Source organism: Lepidochelys olivacea (genome assembly GCF_965140295.1).
Source record: "Lepidochelys olivacea isolate rLepOli2 genome assembly, chromosome: 8".
Lineage (NCBI taxonomy): Eukaryota > Metazoa > Chordata > Testudines > Cheloniidae > Lepidochelys > Lepidochelys olivacea.
In genome coordinates, this window is record NC_140418.1 from 79308326 (window position 1) to 79327655 (window position 19330).

The 19330-nt window shown below is 44.3% G+C and overlaps 1 protein-coding gene across 4 annotated transcripts in view; it reads left to right on the plus strand.

Annotated features, from left to right (window-relative positions):
* The first annotated feature begins 7012 nt into the window (after window positions 1-7012).
* SSX2IP (SSX family member 2 interacting protein) overlaps window positions 7013-19330 on the plus strand; it is a 39502-nt gene continuing 27184 nt past the window's right edge. For 3 of the 4 annotated variants that reach the window (XM_084637798.1, XM_084637800.1, XM_084637801.1), the window contains exon 1: window positions 7202-7312. The gene's annotated coding sequence lies outside the window, so the exon portion shown is untranslated. Of the gene's footprint in view, window positions 7096-7201; window positions 7313-19330 lie in introns of those variants that run through there. The other variant, XM_084637799.1, reaches the window with a different exon arrangement.

A 19330-nucleotide genomic window follows, 5' to 3' on the forward strand; every position in this document is an offset into this window, starting at 1 on the left:
CGCTATACCATGCCACTCTGACTTCTCCACTGTTGCTGACAGCGGTGCTGCCTTCAGAGCTGGGTGCTTGGCCAGCAGCGGCCACTCTCTGCCTTCTGCCTATTGTTTTGTGCTGGAGAGCGGTGGTTGCTGGCCATGTGCCGGGGAAGGGGGGAGAGGGAATGGGGCTAAACTACTACAGCCACAAAGAAGGGGGGCACGATCAAATACATTTGAGAACCACTGTGGCCTATTGCATGACAGGATCAGACATTTTAATGAGCTTGTTCTGCCAGTCAACATGTCGTTCATCAGCCCTACTGATTTATAAGGGAGAAGGATAAAACTAAAGAAAATGTATTCATCTTGAAAGTGAGCGTTTCTTGAATGTAAACGTAGAAGAACAAGAAGAATCTTGACCCCCTTATCTATATAACAATTTAATACTATCTTAAGTTTTTTTAAGATCTACTTCTTCCTCCCCATTTCCCAAAATATCAAGAGCTTTCCTCACTTTTTAATATTTATTGTTCGATTTCTTAACCCCCTTTCTTACACCAGGATGTGAAGGAAAATACAGGGGAAAAAACCCCAAAACAACAACAGAACTTTGAATGACTTTAATCATCCTTTGTATCGACCTTTCTAATAAATCAGAACTAAAATAAATCAAAGTTAACTTTACCAAGGAAGTCACAGGGTAATGGAGAAATCACAAGGAATTAACCCAAGAACTTTTTCATGTACTACTGAATTATAAATAAAAGCTAAGTCTCCAAATAGTTCTTGCAATTAGATGAAAGTACAGAGAAAAACTCCATTAAACTGTTTATGATTTTTTCATCATACGTAGATTAAATTCAGAGATAGTATGCATTATGGGAAATGTATATGTTTACTTGCTAAAGGACAAGAAGTATCAGATGTGTACCTCCAATGTATCCTATGACAACAGAAATTTCCAGTGAGACAATCCCATCCCCCCACAAATTCCTAACTATATCATCCCATTTCTTAATGCCAAGAGGCTCAGTATATTTTAATTGTTCTCAATGAGGTTTCATGAAGACTGTCAAACTGATTTGATCCTTTATAAATTAATACACTTTATCTATACATAATTTTCCATGAGATAAAATATAATTCTCTCTATTTCTTGCCCAAGAGCTTTCCCAAAAGATTTCTGCTCCTTCCTCACAGTCTATTTAAAAGAAAAAAAACCACACGATCCACAGCAAAGCGCTTGGGGAGCGCTCTTCTGAATAACATCCTTTAGGAACAGCTGCTAAGATCAAATAGAATACCAGAATTCAGCACCAGCATGTGTGGTATCTCTTAAAGATACAGGAGCATAATCCTCCCCAATGCACAAAGTCAGTCATCCATCTTGCCACTGTCATTAATATATGTACTCTGTACAATCCTGCTTTGGAGGAAGCTAAAATCAATCACATCTGCAGCAAATAAAGACTCTGTAGTATAAAGTCCAAAGTCTTTACAGTGCATCTGATTCATTAAGGCATGTCTTTCTGTATTATGAGGAATGATGGACAGGTTCCAAACACCTTTTAAAAAGTGTATGTATGTTTTTTTAAAGAACATCTACGACTAGTGTCAGTATTTCTGCAAGATCTACACAAAATCAGGGTTATGCTTTCTCCCTGGCAAAAATTAACTCCATTTACTAACCTTGCAAAATTATACTAGTCCACTTGTGTGGAGCAAATAACTATTCTTTGACAAACAAGAAAAATATCTTGAGCTTTCCATCTTGATGATAATGGGCAAAATTTGTGTCTGGGAGACTTAAGTTTTCATGACAATTTTGTAAAGCTGATCTTGACCTTATCCATGGTTTTGCCATTCTCCAACTGATATTTGGGTATGCTTTATTGAACTAAAAAGGGACTCCAAACAGATGTGATAGAGTGTAGTACAGCAAAATCTGCAGCAGGAAAACTAAGACGACTCATTTTCTTCAGGGATTCCTTCCTTCCTGACTGTGGAGCCTGCCCTCTCTGAATAAATAATCTCCAATGTTGTGCAGATTGTTGCTGAAAATGCTGGTGTATAAACAGCTGGTGTATAAAAGAAGCATGTTGCCGCCTTCTTTATTAGAAACATAGAAAAAGAACCAGTGTTTGCCAGACTGGGAGAATAACCCTAATTTACAGACTTGTAAAAGGACATTGTGAACAAAGAAGTATAAGCTACTCAGTGTTAATCTTTTCAATTCTATTTTATGCTGTCACTTTCACATCTTTGATACCAAAGTTTTCCTAGTGGTATGATCAATCCTATACACCATATATTAAGCCTATTTTTTCCTCTCAAAATTGACTCCTCCTGTACCCACCTCTTGTACACTAGCTTTTGACTAATTGGTTAGACTCCTCCCAGTCAACCTATCCCTTTATTTATTTATTTGACTTTTTTTGAGTCCGTGACTATTTGTGCTGGATCCTTTGACAGAAATACATTCTCCAAAAGCCGTAAAGGGAGTCCTGAACACAGTAGGTATTGTTTAAGGATAGAAGATTTAAATTGCCAAAGTCAAAGTTTAAGAATAACTCAAAATGAAGATGTTTGCCTGAAAGAGCTTAAGAAAAGGTAAATTAAGTATTTAAAATGATAAAGGGCATAGTAAAAACTGATTAGTTCCTCTTGTTTACTTTGCTCAAAAATATGAGGACAACGAGACTTCAGATAAAGGTCAGCAAATTTAGTATAAATAAACTAAGATATTACTTAATACACATGACCTGCAGAATTCAGTGTTCTTAGATATCAAAATAAATATCTTAAAAATACTTTTGATAGATTAATTAGGAGGTCCTCAAGTCAGATACTGTGGGCTGGGTTTTATAATTATCAGTAGCATTTTTAGATTTGCAAGCAATGACAACAAAGGTAATTAAAACGTGCATTAGGATACAAGACAATAAATGAAACCTGGAAGGAATGCCTTTCTCTGCTTTGTACTGCACTGCACAACTGGCAAGATAAATTTTAGGTAAGTTACAGCTTCTTCTGACATATTAGGTATGAGTCCCAGTTGGAAGCAGCATACTAGACTAGATGGACCAATGATCAAATTTGGGAAAGCCTGTTTTTATATCCAACCGCTAAAACAGCTCTGTAAGAGACATGAGGATAGCTATCACTGTTATTATACTCACAAAACAGAAGTGTAGATAAAAAAAAAATTAAATTTGTTGAGTATTACATCAGATTAGTATAGCGTTAAAGAAGATAAAAATTTGGGTCAATCACTACTTGAGGGTTCCTTTTAGGTCAGGAGTGGACAAAGAACAGTTTGTTAGCCATATGTGGCCCTCCAAAGTAATGGTAGCATAGAATTTCATGATATTACATAGAAGTAGAAAAAGTTTCTTGGATTTGAACTCTCTCCTATTGTATTGATTCTGGATTTGTCAAGAAAAAAAATCAACCCAAACCAACCTAATTTCCTTCTTTGACAGGTTTACAGGTCTAATGGGGGGGGGCAAGGGAAAGATGTAAATGTGATATATTTTGGGGAATAACGGGGTAGGCGGTAGTACTGCTGAAAAGAATTGGCAGGTTATAGTGGATCACAAACTGAAGATGAGTCAACAACATGTTGCAGTTGTGAAAAAGGCTAATATCCTTTTGTGGTGTATTAACAGGCGTGTCATATGTAAGACATGGGATACAAGTGTCTCACTGTACTTGGCACTGGTGAGACCTCAGCTGGAATACCATGCCCAGTTCTGGGTGTCACACTTTAAGAAAGATGTGGACAAATTGGAGAGTCCAGAGGAGAGCAACAAAAATGATAAAAGGCTTAGAAAGCATGACCTAAGAGAAAGCTTTGGAAAAAAAAACAAAACAAAACAGGAATGTTTAATCTTGAGAAAAGAAGACTGAAGGGAGAAACTAATAAGTCCCAAATACATTAAGGGGCATTATAAAGAGGATAGTGATCAATTGTTCTCTCTGTCCACTAAAGGTAGGACAAGATATAATCAGATTAATCTGCAGCAAGGGAAATTTAGGTTAGATCAGGGGTCTGCAACGTGGTGCCCAGGGGCGCCATGGCACCGGCCAGAGCATTTTTTGTGCATCCACAGGACACCCCACCACAGAAATGCTGTCGAGAAGCGTTGCCATTTCTTGGCAGCATTTTGGCGGTGATGCTTCTTCCTGCTGCTGCTTTTCGGCAGCAGCATTTCAGCGGCGGGGTGTTTGGCGCCTGCCACAGTCTTCTGGGAATAGCAATATGCTATTCCCACAAGAAAGGTTGGGAACCACTGGATTAGATATTAGGAAAAACTACAAGGATAGTTAAGCAGCAGGGGCACCATTTAGGGGGGGCTGGAGCCTCCCCTGAGTTTCATAACAGAGTTTACAAACAGAGGCAGGGTGATTAAGAAAGGGCTGGAAATTAAATTAATGATCTGGAAGTAAAAACTGAATGCAGGGGACTCAGAAGAAATACAGCCAAGCCCTCAGAGTCCAGGTTTAATTCAGAAAAGAGGAAGATGTGAGGGCGGTAGGTGAAAATGGGCCAAAACCCAGGGAAGAGCTAGCAGTGGTATAGAGAAGCTCCCACGCTATCTGTGGTACTTACGTGGCCCCATCACCGTAGTATCTGAGCACCTCACAATGTCTAACCTATTTCTCCTCACAGCTCCTCTGAAGTAGAGCAGCGCTGGTATTCCCAGTGTACAGATGGGAGCACTGAGGCACACGCAGACTAACAGCCAGATTTTCAAAGGTATCTAGACACCTAGTGGGATTTTCAAAAGTGCCTAGAAGGCTAACTGCATTGTAAAACCCACTAGATACCTAGCTGCATCTTTGGGTGCCTGAAAACGTTTAAAACTCTGTCCCTAAGGCACTGGCCTGACATCACACAGGAGGTCCAGGGGGAAGTAGAACCCAGGTCTCTGAGAGTTTGCTCCCTATCCACTGAAACAGCCTCTCCCTCTCTGCTGTATGCTGCAAAAAACAAACAAAAAACCCAACAGGACTCAGATAGGAACAAAACCAAAAGGCCAGTTCTCTAAGACTCCAGCGAATCGTCCCAAGCGATTGGGAAGGATGTCATGGTTGACAAGATGTAAAGCAGCACAGAGGTCAGATCACTTAACCCCAAGGGGTAGCAGGTTCTGCCCCAGGCTGGGCTGTATAGCAACGGCTGCTGTGAAATTTTATATTTTAACTGAAAACCATTTTGTTTTGTAATTTTTTGTTCTGAGTTTAAGAAAAAGAAGGAATGAGTGTCATACAAGTATCAAATGTGTTTATGCCTCAAATTCTTAGGGTTTCACCTGTATCCAGGCCAATTCCAGGACAAAGAACAAAAATTGCAGCCATAGAGTCCATAAAGTCAACGATTATTGTCATGATTTGTATTATTCATGATATTATAGTGTTGTGTCCCTAGCCTCTGTTTGCAGAAGCTGGGAATGGATGACAAAGGATGGATCAGTTGATGATTACCTGTACTGTTCATTCCCTCTAAAGCACTTGGCATGGGCCACTGTTGGAAGACAGGACACTGGGCTAGATGGACCATTGGTCTGACCCAGTATGCACTTTAACATTTTCAGCCTAACCAGTGTCATGACACAAGATGTAAGAACATGTTAGGATTAGATATATATATATATACACACACATACACGTATGTATAGTCAGCTAATTTCTAAGTTATTGTCTGCAAAATAAGTAGAGTTTTTAGTTGCTTTAGTAGCCTCTGGAATCACAGTTAAAGTTGCCCTCCCCTATCAAAATCTAAAATGGCACCTCTGTTAAACAGAGGCATAGGCTTGCAAAGGCTGTAAAATCTCCATCATTGGAGTTTTTAAAGAAAAGGTTAAAAAAATACCTGTCAGAGCTGGTCTAGGTTTACTTGTTCCTGCCTCAGCACAGGCAAATGGACTAAATGACCTTGCCAAGGTCCCGTCCAGCCCTGGGTTTCTTCTCTATAACTTTACCATACTTTGTCACCCCCCGTCTTTGTGCTCACTGATTCTATATTTTATTAGTTTCAGAGTAATAGCCATGTTAGTCTGTATTTGCAAAAAGAAAAGGAGTACTTGTGGCAAATTGGTTAGTCTCTAAGGTGCCACAAGTACTCCTTTTCTTTTCTTAATGTTTGCCTGTATTTTTCAGGTTTCATCCTTGTCTGAGCCGTGACTATACACACCATGTGAGAGTGTTGTACAATATTTCTTGTCCTTTGCCTAAATGAGATCTGACATATATACATAATAAGGATGTTAGTTTTCATGCAAGTCTGCACATATTAACACTAGCATGCTGCTCTCCTTCCCCTCCCCCAAACAGGACTATTCTTTCACGCATATACCACAAACCTCCCTTGGGGCCGGAAAAGCAACACTTCTCAGTACACCTTTCAGCCACAAGCAGGGAGACCAGCACCTTTCCACAGCCCCACTGCGCTTTCCTGGAAAAGGTCAGCGCCTCCCTCTCCCCTTTCCAGCACGGAGGCTGGGCTGTTCCTAGCCTCCTTTGCTCCCACAGTCACCCCCCACACGCACACCTAGGACCTACATGTTTTGGCTACACAAACTCTACAGTACAGCTGGGTGGGTCCCGGGCTGCTGTACCCACCACACAGGCTGGATGAGCGCTAACCCGAGGGACAGAGACAGTCTGCGGCCCGGCTTATTTCACATGTGCCTAGGGTGACCAGTCAGCAAATGTGAAAAATTTGGGTGGGGCGTAGTAGGAGACCATATAAGAAAAAGACCCAAAATCAGGACTGTCCCTATAAAATCAGGACATCTGCTCAGCCTACAGGTGCCTGACAGCGCCAGGCACCTCTGGGGCCCAAGCGCTGCTACTGTTTATCCTGGGGCTGCGGGCCGCCTGCAGGGAGCAGGCCAAAGCCCGCCCTGGCGCAGGCTGCAGACAGAGCCTTTAGGGCCCGGCTGGGCACCTCCCCCAGCACAGCGCGGGCTCAGGCAGGGCCCGACGCCCACAGGGGACCGCCCGCCCCCGGGGCTCAGGCAGGCGTGCGGCGCGCAGCCCCCTCCCTCGCCGGGCGGGTCACAGGCGGCCGCGCTGGGCGGGAGGGCCCCTCGGGCGGCGGCGGCGGCGGAGGTGGGTGCCGCGGCTCGGGACTCGGCCCACTGGGCCGGCGCAGGCCCTTGTTGCAGGTCTCCTAGCAACAGCCCGGCCAATGGGAGCAGCGCCGCGTCGGGGAGGGGGTGGGGCGATTAACCCTGCGGGGCCCGGGCTGCGGCGCGTAGCGGCGGCGGCTGGGCTCGCTCGGGAGTGGGCCCCCCCCCCCCCGGCAGCAGCAGGTGGTGCCATGCGGGTGAGTGAGCCCGCTCCCGGCCGTGGCTGCTCGGGCGGAGACGCTGGGGCCGTTGGGCTGCCTGTGGCTCCAGCGGGGCCGGCCAGGGGCTGCAGGCGGGGCGCGTTTGCCGACGCGGGGGACGCTCGCGCACACACCGGGGGAGTTGGCCAATGGCGGGGGGGGGGGAGATGCTCCTGCGCGCACAGGCTGGGCTGCTGGAACGATTTGTACGGGGGGGGGGGGTGCTGAGAGCGAGTGAGCCAGCCTGTGACTGCTGTACCTGATGGACACCCCTTCCAGCCCGGGGGTGCCTGTGGCGGGGCCCCTGGTTCCAGCCCTTGTGCCTCGCGGGGGGGGGGGGGCGCTCTTGCACACACCAGCCGGTTGCCGGGTTTGGTTGGATGTATCCCTGGAGATTTCAGCGCGTGACATAATCTTTAATTAAAGATTAATTCCCGGAGAGTCTAGTCCCCCTCCTGGAGGGGGACTCTCCGTGTGCAAATGGCTGAGCTGAGGGGATGCTTGTTCACTCACAGAGGGCGGGGCGGGGGGGGGATCTTGTATGCTCAGGAGGGGGGAGTTTTTCCAGGTAGCAGGGGGGGACCTCTCATGCACACATGGAGGGAGTTGGTAGGCAGTGGGAGGAGGTGTTTGTTTGCACACGTTGTGGGGGATGAGGAGTTTGGGGGGGGCGGCACCCAAGCATGCACATACTGGGGAGGGGAGTTTGGAGGTAGGGGGAGGTGCCTGTGCCCAAACTATGGGTGGTGTTTGTAGACCATGGGTAGGGGCGGAGAAGCTGGGAGGAAAACGTGTGTATACTTGGGGGGAGTTAGTAGGTGGTGGGCAGCTGGGGGGACATGCTTGTGTACATGGGGGAGATTGCAGGTGGTGGGGGTTGGGGGGATGCGCCTGTGTACACAGGGGGGAGATTGCAGGTGGTGGCAGCTGAGGGATGCCTGCACATACACGGGGGGAGATTGCAGGTGGTGGCAGCTGAGGGATGCCTGCACATACACGGGGGGAGATTGCAGGTGGTGGCAGCTGAGGGATGCCTGCACATACACGGGGGGAGATGGCAGGTGGTGGTGGGGACGTGCATTCACACACGGAATTCGCAAGTGATGCGGGGGAGGCACTTGCACTCATGGGGAATTGCAGGTGGTAGGGGGAGTTGGTATGTGGTGGCAGCTTGTGGGGGATATGTGTGCACAGGGGGAGGGGAGTTTGCATACGGTGGGGATGTGTGCATATTGTGGGGGGGAGTTTGCAGGTGGGGGGGATGCGTGTACTCCTGGGGGTGGGGAATGCACATGTAGTGGACACGCACATGGGGAGAGTTTGCAGGCATTTGGGTGCACATGGTTTGTGTTGGGGAGGGCCCTGCAAATTGTCTGCGAACACAGTATTGTAATTGCTTTAGGGAATTAGGCTAATGTCTGTGTGGATGACTGAACAGCATAACCTCCTAGCAGTAGCACTGAAGGTGCGAGTGTAGCATCTGTTCTTGTCTCTTTTATTTTTTTAAGCTGAGGGGTGGCTAGGAGGGAGGCTGGTAAGTGGTGTGTGAATGTTATTTGTATTGTGGGTTTTCCTTGCTGTTCCAAGCTTTATAACTAAGTACTGTGTTCCCAACCTCTGTATGCCTCTCTGTCAGTCATGTTTGGAAGCAGGGTGGAGTGGTAAAGTTATATTCCATGGTGTCCAATTTCTCTGGGGCAACATTTTGTTGATGCTTTAGGACTCTAACTACACCAACTGTCAGTGACAATCTTGTAAATCCTGATGTGCACACCCTGTCAGATTCAGGGTGATCTGTAGGGAAGACGCTGTACTGGATTATCCAGTCTGTGTACAGTTTTCAGGTTGCTAGCTGGACCCCTGCTATCAGGCCCAATATACTGTTGATTTGTGTGAAGCTGAACGTAGCAGATGCTTCTAGGCTGGTGAAGGTCTTACATCTGTTTTAAGCGTGCTGTGAATTTTCAAAATTATTCTGGGTTTTGCTGCTAAATTGGTTTAACACTTGAAATCAGGAGTTGTAGGAGGTAAGAGGCCATGGTGTTTATATTGCATTATCTTGACCCTTGCTTTGCTTTTAAAAATAATAATTGTTGATCAGGATTTTCCTATCTTGTAGCAAGATACAAAGGAAATTGTTTAAGATCAAATTACAATGCAAGACCATTTTAATATTATCTATTTTTGTATATCTTTAGTCATACAGAGCACTTCACAGTTACCAGGCTAGCATGCAAATATAAGTAACTTTGTAGCATCCAGTATGTCCTTCTTGTAGGTATGATGGACACCTTGCTCAAGTTTCAGGGGAATGGTTTGGATATGAATAGAATGGGAAGTCCATGAAGTAGGATTTGACTTTATTAGATGACAGTTTCTTAGTAGTAAACCTGGAGGAAAAGTGGTTTTGAGACTTTGGGACTTGATTCCATTTGAAGCCATCATCAAATGAGAAGGAGTAGCATGGAAGCAGGATTTTTTTCCACGCTGGAGAGATGGAGAAACGGGGGAGCAAGAGACAGAGCCCTCGTATTTGAAGTGAGTAGAACTTGAGCTGGAAAATAGAAAGACTTTGGTAGGTGGGAAAATATCTTATCTGCAAACAAAATTAAAAGGAAAAGCAAAAAAAAAAAGTTTTAAAAAGTTGAATTCAGAAAGAAGGCTCAGGGAGTGTTTGGGGACTAAATGGAAAAGTACCAATGCTAAAACCTTGGGGATTGTTAAAGTGAGGTATAGTGGAAGAAGAATGTTTTATGCTAGTCACATGTAGTAGGTGTTTTGAATACAGAGAAACAAGAAGAATTGGGTACCCAAGATCTCCACAAAATACTTATAGGCTGGATTTTTGTCATGGTCAAATTCAGCATTGAGGATGAGGTAAAAGAAGAGAAGATTGACTAAATATATCATATCAGATTCAATACCATAAAGCCCATTGTAAGCTATTAAAAATGCTAAAATGGTAAGCAAGGGCTGCCTAATAGGGCCAGAAAGAGATGCCTAATAGGGAGATGGTAATGCTCTCATAGTAGAGGGATGCTAATGTGGAGGTGAAATGGGTATGTTCAAGTCAGGACGGGGATTTGGGAGCTTGATGGACTATTTCCCCAGTGGCTGAATGAAAAGAAAAGATCAGTCATCTATAAAGGTAGAAGGCATGGTTGAATCTTGCAATAGTAGATGATGCTGTATGAAAAGAGTACTGAATGTACTTGGTGAAGGTGGATGTGGGGGTAACTTTGCAGCTCAGCATTTAATGTTGTTTTAACTTCCTGGTGTAAGGAGCTAGGAACGTGAAGGAGCAATTGTCTAACATTCAGGCATATGAGTAACTTTTACCAGATGTAAGTGTGTGTGTTTCTGTGTGATTGTAGGCGTATAGCTGGTCAACTTCAAATAAACATTTTACTTGTTAAATTGCAAGTCGTTTTAAAATGTAAATGAAATTGAGAAATGCAAAATAAGAACATAAGAATGAACCTACTGGATCAGACCAATGGTCCATCTAGTCCAGTATCTTGTCTTCTGGCCGTGGCCAGTGCTTCAGAGGGAATGAACAGAACATCGCAATTTATCGAGTGATCCATCCCTTGACATCTAGTTCCAACTTCTAGCAGTCAGAGGTTTAGTAATACCCAGAGTATGGGTTCCTGATCTTCTTGGCTAATAGCCACTGATGGCCTTATATGCCATGAATTGATCAGATTCTTTTTTTTTTGAACCGACTTACAGTTTTGGCCTTCACAGCTTCTCCTGGCAATGAGTTCCACAGGTTGACTGTGTGTTGTTTGAAGTACTTCCTTATGCTTATTTTAAAGCTGCTGCCTGTTAATTTCATTGGGTGACCCCTGGTTCTTGTATTATGTGAAGGGGTAAATAACACTTCTCTATTCACTTTATCCACATCATTCATGGTTTTATAGACCTCTCTCATATTCCCCTCCCATCGTCTCTCTTTCTGAGCTGAGCAGTCCCAGCCTTGTTAATCTCTTCTCATATGGGAGCTGTTCTAAACCCCCTAATCATTTCTGGTGCCCTTCTCTGTACTTTTTCCAATTCTAGTAGATCTTTTTTTGAGATGGGGTGACCAGAACTGCATGCAGTATTCAAGGTGTGGGCATACCATGGATTTATATAGTGGCATTTTGGTATGGGTACCCAAACTCCAAAATGGGGCTGTCTCGCAAGACCATAATATACAGATGCATTGAGTGAATACTACAGTACTGCAGGCTGAAAAATTTGTGATTTGCTTTTTTCAAATTAACTTTGATGAGTTTGAATAGCTTAGACGACACATAAAACTCCTTAATTAAAAACTCTGAATGTAGAAGAATGTTGGCAAAATATGACCCAAGCATTTTTCTATGATTAATATAACTGACAGCACTAAACTAGGTTAAATAGTTACAAACTAGTGAACTAGGGTTTATGAATTTCTGGGGTTCATTTTTGATTATCCAATAGTAACTTTTTATTATAACTATAATGAAAATAGACAACTCTATTTTAAAAGTATTTATATCACTAATTGCAAATTAGATTATTAAAATCTGCAGTAAAATAATGATCAACTGTCAAATTTCAAGGGTGGGGACACTTGGATTTTCAAAAAATAAAGCAAGTTTCTTATGACATTTTTATAGATAGGCATAAAGTTGTAATTTAATTACTTCTGTGTGCCCTAAATTTCCATAGGCTGATATGTTTGTTTCATCTGGATAACAGCCATCTGTGGAGGGGATTACTAGGCAAATGTAAAAGCTTTAAGCAGCTTTACATCTCCTTTTGGAATTTAATCTTAGGGGAAGTAATAGTGTTGTATTTTAAGTAAATGTTACCATATATCTTTTTTGTTTGTTCTGTCTTATGAACAGCTTCCTGTGTATTTTCTGTGAGGCAGCTTACAAGTTGCAACATACCTGCATTCTGCAAAATGTAGTGACTAAAATATTTGGGGAGTATTTGTGATACTCAACTTCAACCAGCCAACAAGTATTTTCTTTTTGTAGAGTAGTTCTGACATCAGGAAAAATTAAAACTTTCTGAGAGGGAAGAGAACTAATTTTGGAGAGGAATTTTCTGGACAACTTTATATTTTATTTTACTTTTGTGAAACTGCCCATCTGGTGTTGAGCAGCCAGATGGTGTAATGTGATTACATTGCGGTACTATGAAAAACTATTATGTTCTGACACTAGTTTGCCTGAACTAGTTCTGAAAACTCAATTGAGTAGGAGTAGCAGTCTACATAAGTTCAAACTTTACATTCAAAATCTGTGTGCTTCAGACAACTAGCATTGTATGTTGTATATGGTGAGCCCTGTAATCTAGCTACTATATATAATTTTAAATTGTGCCACAAATTGAACTCCTAAAACTAATTTATGACTAGATCTGATTTGCATTTTAAATCATTATTGTATATAAGAACATAAGAATGGCCATATTGGGTCAGACTAATAGTTCAGTTAGCCCAGTATCCAGTCTTCCGATGGTGGCCAATGCCAGATGCTTCAGAGGAAATGAACAGAACAGGGCAATTTATCGAGTAATCCATCTGTTTTCCACACCCAGCTTCTGGCATTTAGAGGCTAGAGACACACAGAGTGTGGGATTGTGTCCCTGACCATCTTGGCTAATGGCCATTGATGCTCCATGAACTGATAATTCTTTTTTTGAACCCACTTTCACTTTTGGCCTTCACAACATGCCCCGGCAACAAGTTCCACAGGTTGACTGAGTGTTGAGTGAAGAAGTACTTCTTTTTGTTTGTTTTAAACCTTCTGCCTATTAATTTCATTGGGTGATCTCTGGTTCTTGTGTTATGTAAAGGAGTAAATAACACTTCCTTATTCACTTTCTCTACACCGTTCATGATTTTATAGATCTCTCATATCGCCCCTCGGTTGTCTCTTTTCCAAGCTGAGAAGTCCCAGTCTTTGTAATCTCTCCTCATAAAGCTGTTCCATACCCTTAATCATTTTTGTTGCCTTCTCTACCTTTTTCAGTTCTAATAGATCTTTTTTGAGATTGGGCAACCAGAACTGCATGCAGTATTCAAGTTGTGGGCATACCAGGGATTTATATAGTGGCATTATGATATTTACTAATATCTTTTTATCTATCCCTTTTCTAATGGTTCCTAATATTTTGTTAGGAATGCATTAGCAAACAAACAAGAAATAGTTTTATGAATTGTTTGTCAAAGAAAAAGAAAAAATGGGCACATCTCCAATGTGTCTTTGACATTTTGGGGTTCAACCCAGACCAGTGAGAGGTTGTGTTACTGCCTGCCCTGTAACCCTGGGTGCCTTAAATGCTCTCCTGCTGTGGCTCACAGCCCAGACACCAACCGCCAGCAAACAGGTATGCAATTCCTTAAGCGTCTGTGTGCTGTGCAGCCCTGGTTCAGCACTCCAACCTCAGCAGCCTGCCTACAGCACAGCAGCCCCACCAGCTTTGGCTACTAGTTGCAGGATGACCACAACAGGCTTCCAAATTTCCCTCAAACTCTCTGTCCTAAATTGTCCAGCCTGCTCCTGGAACATTCAGAGAAGCTATAAGGTTCATTGCTCCTGTAAAGAGAGAAAAGCCCAGCTTGTTACTTTAACTGGTGCTAACAATCACGTCAATTCAAATATAGCACTAGGTTGGTTTAGATTAAAAGTAAAATAAGTTTGTTTAATCAAAAAGAGGTTTTAAATGAGTTCAAGTACAGGGGTAAAGACGAAAATGGTTATAAGCAGATAAAATTAAAAATAAATTTTCTAATGGCTCAGACATAACTTAACAAGCTACAGTCTCTGTTCAGGATTTCTTACCCATCTTTCTTCTTTCCAGCTATGGCTAACTTTCTCTCAGTCAGGACCTTCCACAGAAGTATGAGGTGCTGGTTTCCCTTGTTTTCGTAGGTGAAAGATAAATTAGGAGTTCTCTGCTCCTCGCCTTATAATCCAGCAAACCTTTGACAAGTATCTCTCTTAAAGTTCATTGACCTCTTGCTGTTCTTCCCTTCCTGTGGACTTCCCATCCCTCTGTTGATTTGTATGTAAATGGGGCTTCTATTGTTTTGATTCTGTAATGCTTACCTTACATTGGAGCCAGGTAGACATCCCTTCTCTCCTGTCTGGGGGAAATCCTGTTTCTCCTTGTGTTTGGTCACAGACTTTAAAGCAGGGGTGGGCAAACTTTCTGGCCCAAGGCCCACACTGGGGTTGCAAAACTGTATGGAGGGCCAGGTAGGGAAGGCTGTGCCTCCCCAAACAGCCTGGCCCCACCAGCATCCGACCCCTCCCACTTCCCACCCCCTGACTGCCCCCCTCAGAACCTCTACCCCATCCAACCACTCCTGCTCCCTGTCCCCTGACTGCCCCGACCCTATCCACAGCCCCGTCCCCTGACAGGCCCCCCGGGACTCCCATGCCTATCCAGTCCTCCCTGTCCCCTGACTGCCCCCCCTGAAACTCTGCCCCATCCAACCTCTCCTGCTCCTTGTCCCCTGACTGCCCCCCCCAACCCTCTTCCCCTAACCAGCCCCCCCGGGACCCCACCCCCTATTCAACCACCCTGTCCCCTGACTGCCCCGACCCCTATCCACACCCCTGCCAGGCTCCCTGGGACTCCCACGCCTATCCAAACCCCCCTATCCCCTGACTGCCCCCCGGAGCCCCCTGGCCCCCTTACCATGCTGCTCAGAGCAGCATGTCTGGCAGCCGTGCCGCCCGGCCAGAGCCAGACACGCTGCTGCGCTGCGCTGCAGGAGCGCACAGCCCCGCCACCCAGAGCACTGCCTGCGCGACGGCATGGCTGCAGGGGAGGGGCCAGGGGCTTGCCTCCCCGGCCCGAAGCTCAAGGGCTGGGCAGGACGGTCCCGTGGGCCAGATGTGTTAGTTTCCCCACCTCTGCTTTAAAGCATAATATTAGTGAGTATTCATAATGCCTCATATGATGATATTCATAACCAGTGTGTCACAGGGTTTCATAAAAGACATGAAGTCATAGACTATCAGGGTTGGTAGGGACCTCAGGAGGTCATCTAGTCCATCCCCCTGCTCAAAGCAGGACCTATCCCCAATTAAATCATCCCAGCCAGGGCTTTGTCAAGCCTGACCTTGAAAACCTCTAAGGAAGGAGATTCTGCCACCTCCCTAGGTAACCCAGTCCAGTGCTTCACCACCCTCTGAGTGAAAAAGTTTTTCCTAACGTCCAACCTAAGTCTCCCCCACTCAATACACTTTTATAATACAGTAATATTGTACACAACAGTTGATTCAGTTGCTTATCATTTGAGGTTCAGACCCCAGCCAGAGCTCTTTCCCCACACACTAAGTTGATGGCTTTGTTTGCTTTTTATGTAAATGTGCCTTTATTTTCTCTGCCTGATGGCCAGGCTGGTCAGACACACACATACACATTCCATTGTCTAGTGGGGGCTGGGTTTATGCCTTGCTTACCAAACACATTTTAAGAATGTAAATCTAGCACACATCCATAACGCTTTGTGTACACAGCTCATATATATATCACGCAAGAATATTAATGATCAGGATCAGTCAGTTTTTAGTTTTTCAGCGATATTACATGCCACTTCTTGGGTATATATCATAGCAACAGTGTATTAGGTGTAGTGAGCGTGTCAGGTGTGACAAGAGTTGCTGACACAGAATAGTTAACCACCAGTGGACCTCTGAGTCAACATGCCGCTATTAAAGAGGTATTTCTATTTTGGAGAAACGTAATCCGAGTGCAGCAGAATATTCAGAAGGTGCTGAATCTGATTTTTTGAAGGGAAAATAAACTACGCAAGCAAATGCTCAGTGGGTAGAGAGGGTGATTGGGGTGGAAGAATAGGAGGGAATGGGGGGAAGGGGTTGGGGAATCAGAGAGAGGATGGGGACCAGTGGGAGAGGAGGGGAGCAGTGGGACGCTGGAAAGGAGGACATGGGGGTGCATGACAGAGGCACTGGGGGAAAATAGGGGTGGGACACCTTTCAGCCACACATCCCCCACCATGTATGTGCCATGATCTAGGGACTCCCAGCCCACCTAAAGGGGTGTGACAATCTGTTCCTCCAGGAAGCCAGGTTCTGAGAGGGCTTGTCTTTTGTGGGGGTCTGAACCGCTATCCCCCTTGTGATATGAGATCTGGGGGGTCCCTTGCCCATTTATGGGGATGTGACCTTCCCTGCCTGCCTGTATAAGCCAGGTTATGGGGGCGTGCCTTGCCTTTCTGAGGTTGTCCATGATCTCTCTCCCTCCTCCCATGTGAACAAGGACCTGAGGAAGAGCCCCTCTGGGGGAGAGTTTAGAACAGGCATGCTCAGAGCATGCACAAAGAACACATTCCTGACACTGGCGTTCTATAACTACATTAGGAACAAGAGAAAGGCAACGGGAAGTATAGGCCCACTATTTAATGGGGAATGAGAGCTAATGACACAATATCAAGAAGGCTGAGGTGTTTAATATCTATTTTGCTTCAGTCTTCACTAAAAAGATTAATGGTGACCATATTCTCAACACAATTAATATTAACAACAAGGAGGAAAGAGCATATTCCAAAATAGGGAGAGGTTCTAGTGAATCACAAACTGAATATGAATTACTATGTTGCAGTTTTGAAAAAAGCTAATACCCTTCTGGGGTATATTAACAGGAGTGTCATGTGTAAGACGTGGGAGGTAATTGTCCCACTGTACTTGGCACTGGTGAGGCTTCAGCTGGAGTACTGTGTCCAGTTCTGGGTGAAACACTTTAAGAAAGATGTGGACAAACTGGAGAGCAACAAAAATGATAAAAGGTGACCTCTGAGGAGAGGTTTAAAGAAGGCCAAGGAGGTACCTCGTAATAGTCTTCAGATGTGTTAAGGGCTATTATAAAGAGGACAGTGGTCAATTGTTCTCTATGTCCACTAATGTAAGACCAGAAGTAATCAGCTTAATCTGCATCAAGAGAGAGATTTAGATTCATTATAAGGAAAAACATTCTAACTACAAGGAGAGCTAAATACGGGAATAGGCTTCTAAGGGAGGTTGTGGAATCCCCATCTGTAGATGTGTGTAGTTTGGATATGGGCTAGTGTAATTGTGCCCCCAGTAATATGTACATTCCCAGCAAAACACCTAATACACAGTATACCCAATTGTCCACCCCTTGCATAGGCCATTGATCCTGCTCCTCCATAGTCACAGGAGAGGGGCACAGCCAAACATCTTCTGTTGATTTACACTATTTTACACACCCCTCCATTGATTCCCAGTTAGCTCCTCCCCTTCTCATTATTTCCATAGGGCTTGTGGGGACCACCTTAGTTGCCATTCCATTTCCAGGTACCATGGTAGCTATTACACAGGTGCTGGCCTCCTAGTTGAGCATTTTGCATTCCCATACACATCTCCCCCTCAAGGTCAGCCTTTTGAAACCATCCCCCACCCACATCATGAGATTTTCGGTTCATTAAAACACAACAATGCTAACAACAAGACAAACACCACAAAACATAGATCCCTGGTATTCTGAGTTATTCTTCCACTGGCGCCAGCTTGCTTGTAGAGTGTCTGAAAAACAAAAGAAATAATTTCCACCTCCCTGGTGGGGACAGACTATTGCTTAATAATAATACCACTTTCTTTTACAAATTTCCTTGCTAATTGCAGAAAAAAAAGAATTACCTTCAGGCTGTCCTTATTTTGTTCTATAGTCAGGCTAGTGAATTACCCCACTCACTGGTCATTTATGAAATTCATGAGGTGGTGTACCTCAGTTTCCCCTCTTGTACAACAGACCATGTTTGCAATAGTTTCTCTGCTGTACCAAGCTTTAAGTTTATTCTCAGGTAATAGCTGAGACACAGCTTCAGATTTTAGCACTATACACACACACACATACACACACACACACACAAAATTCTCTTTTTCCTAACATCCCTTGCACTGTGATTACTCTTTTACACAACTGTACCCCGATTACACTTCCATCTTGTACAACTAGACACAACCAGGGGCAGCCAAGTTAAGTTCCATAAGAAACCCCGTACATCCTTTAGTGATTTTGATTACATTACCCAATAGTCAAATAATTTTGATCAGATTCTCTCTCTGCCTGCAGCAGTCCCTTATAGACCATTTCTATGGGAAAAGGGCCCATTTTCCCTCAGAATAGCTGTAAAGGCTTCTGGGGACAGAAGCATAGTGGTGGTGGTAGCCACTCTACCTGACCCCCTTGGATAATTTATTTACCAAGCTTCCATCCAATGTGACTGCACAGAGTTGAACATCCAGTTACATTTATATAACTGGGTTTTATCATTAAGCAAAAACTTCCTTCTTGACATCTCACATAAGTATCCAAAGTACCCTCCATTAAAACTTCAGAAAACAAAAGAGTGTGGAAAGGCAGGTTGCGCTTTGAAACTTTTTTTTTTCTTCTCCTTCTTTCTCTCCACTCCCCCAGGACCAAGTCCCAGCTCCAGTCTCTAAAGATAGTCTGTTAACTCTGCTTTTGACTTTAAACCCTGTTGTGCCAAATCATCTTTCACTACCCCTAACTAATTTACAACCCTTCAGCAGCCCTTGCTGAAGCAGCACCAAACTTCAAAGATTACTGGCAGCTTCCCATAATGCTGCCCTTACTTCAAACCTCTCTCAAGCAGACTGAAGTGCCTCCTTTCCCTGGAAGGCATTCAGTCCCCATGAGCAGGGACCTTCTTCCACTACCCATATACCAAGGAGGGTGGGCTCCTCAGCCACCCCCCATCCCTCTGGGTCCCCTAACACTTCCTTCATTTCCTTTTTAATCTTATCCCAGGTTGACCCCTGCACCTGGTATGGACCCTGGTTCTTCCTTATCCATTTATCCAAAAATCCTTTACCCTGGCTTGCCAGAACTTGCAACTACCATCACGAGAGTTTGCGATACCCCCTCCAAGCAGCTGCGCGGACTGTTGTGGAGGGGGACTTACAGGCTGCCACTCTCCTATCCAATGTGATGCATCTGAGTCACGGCACCAAGATG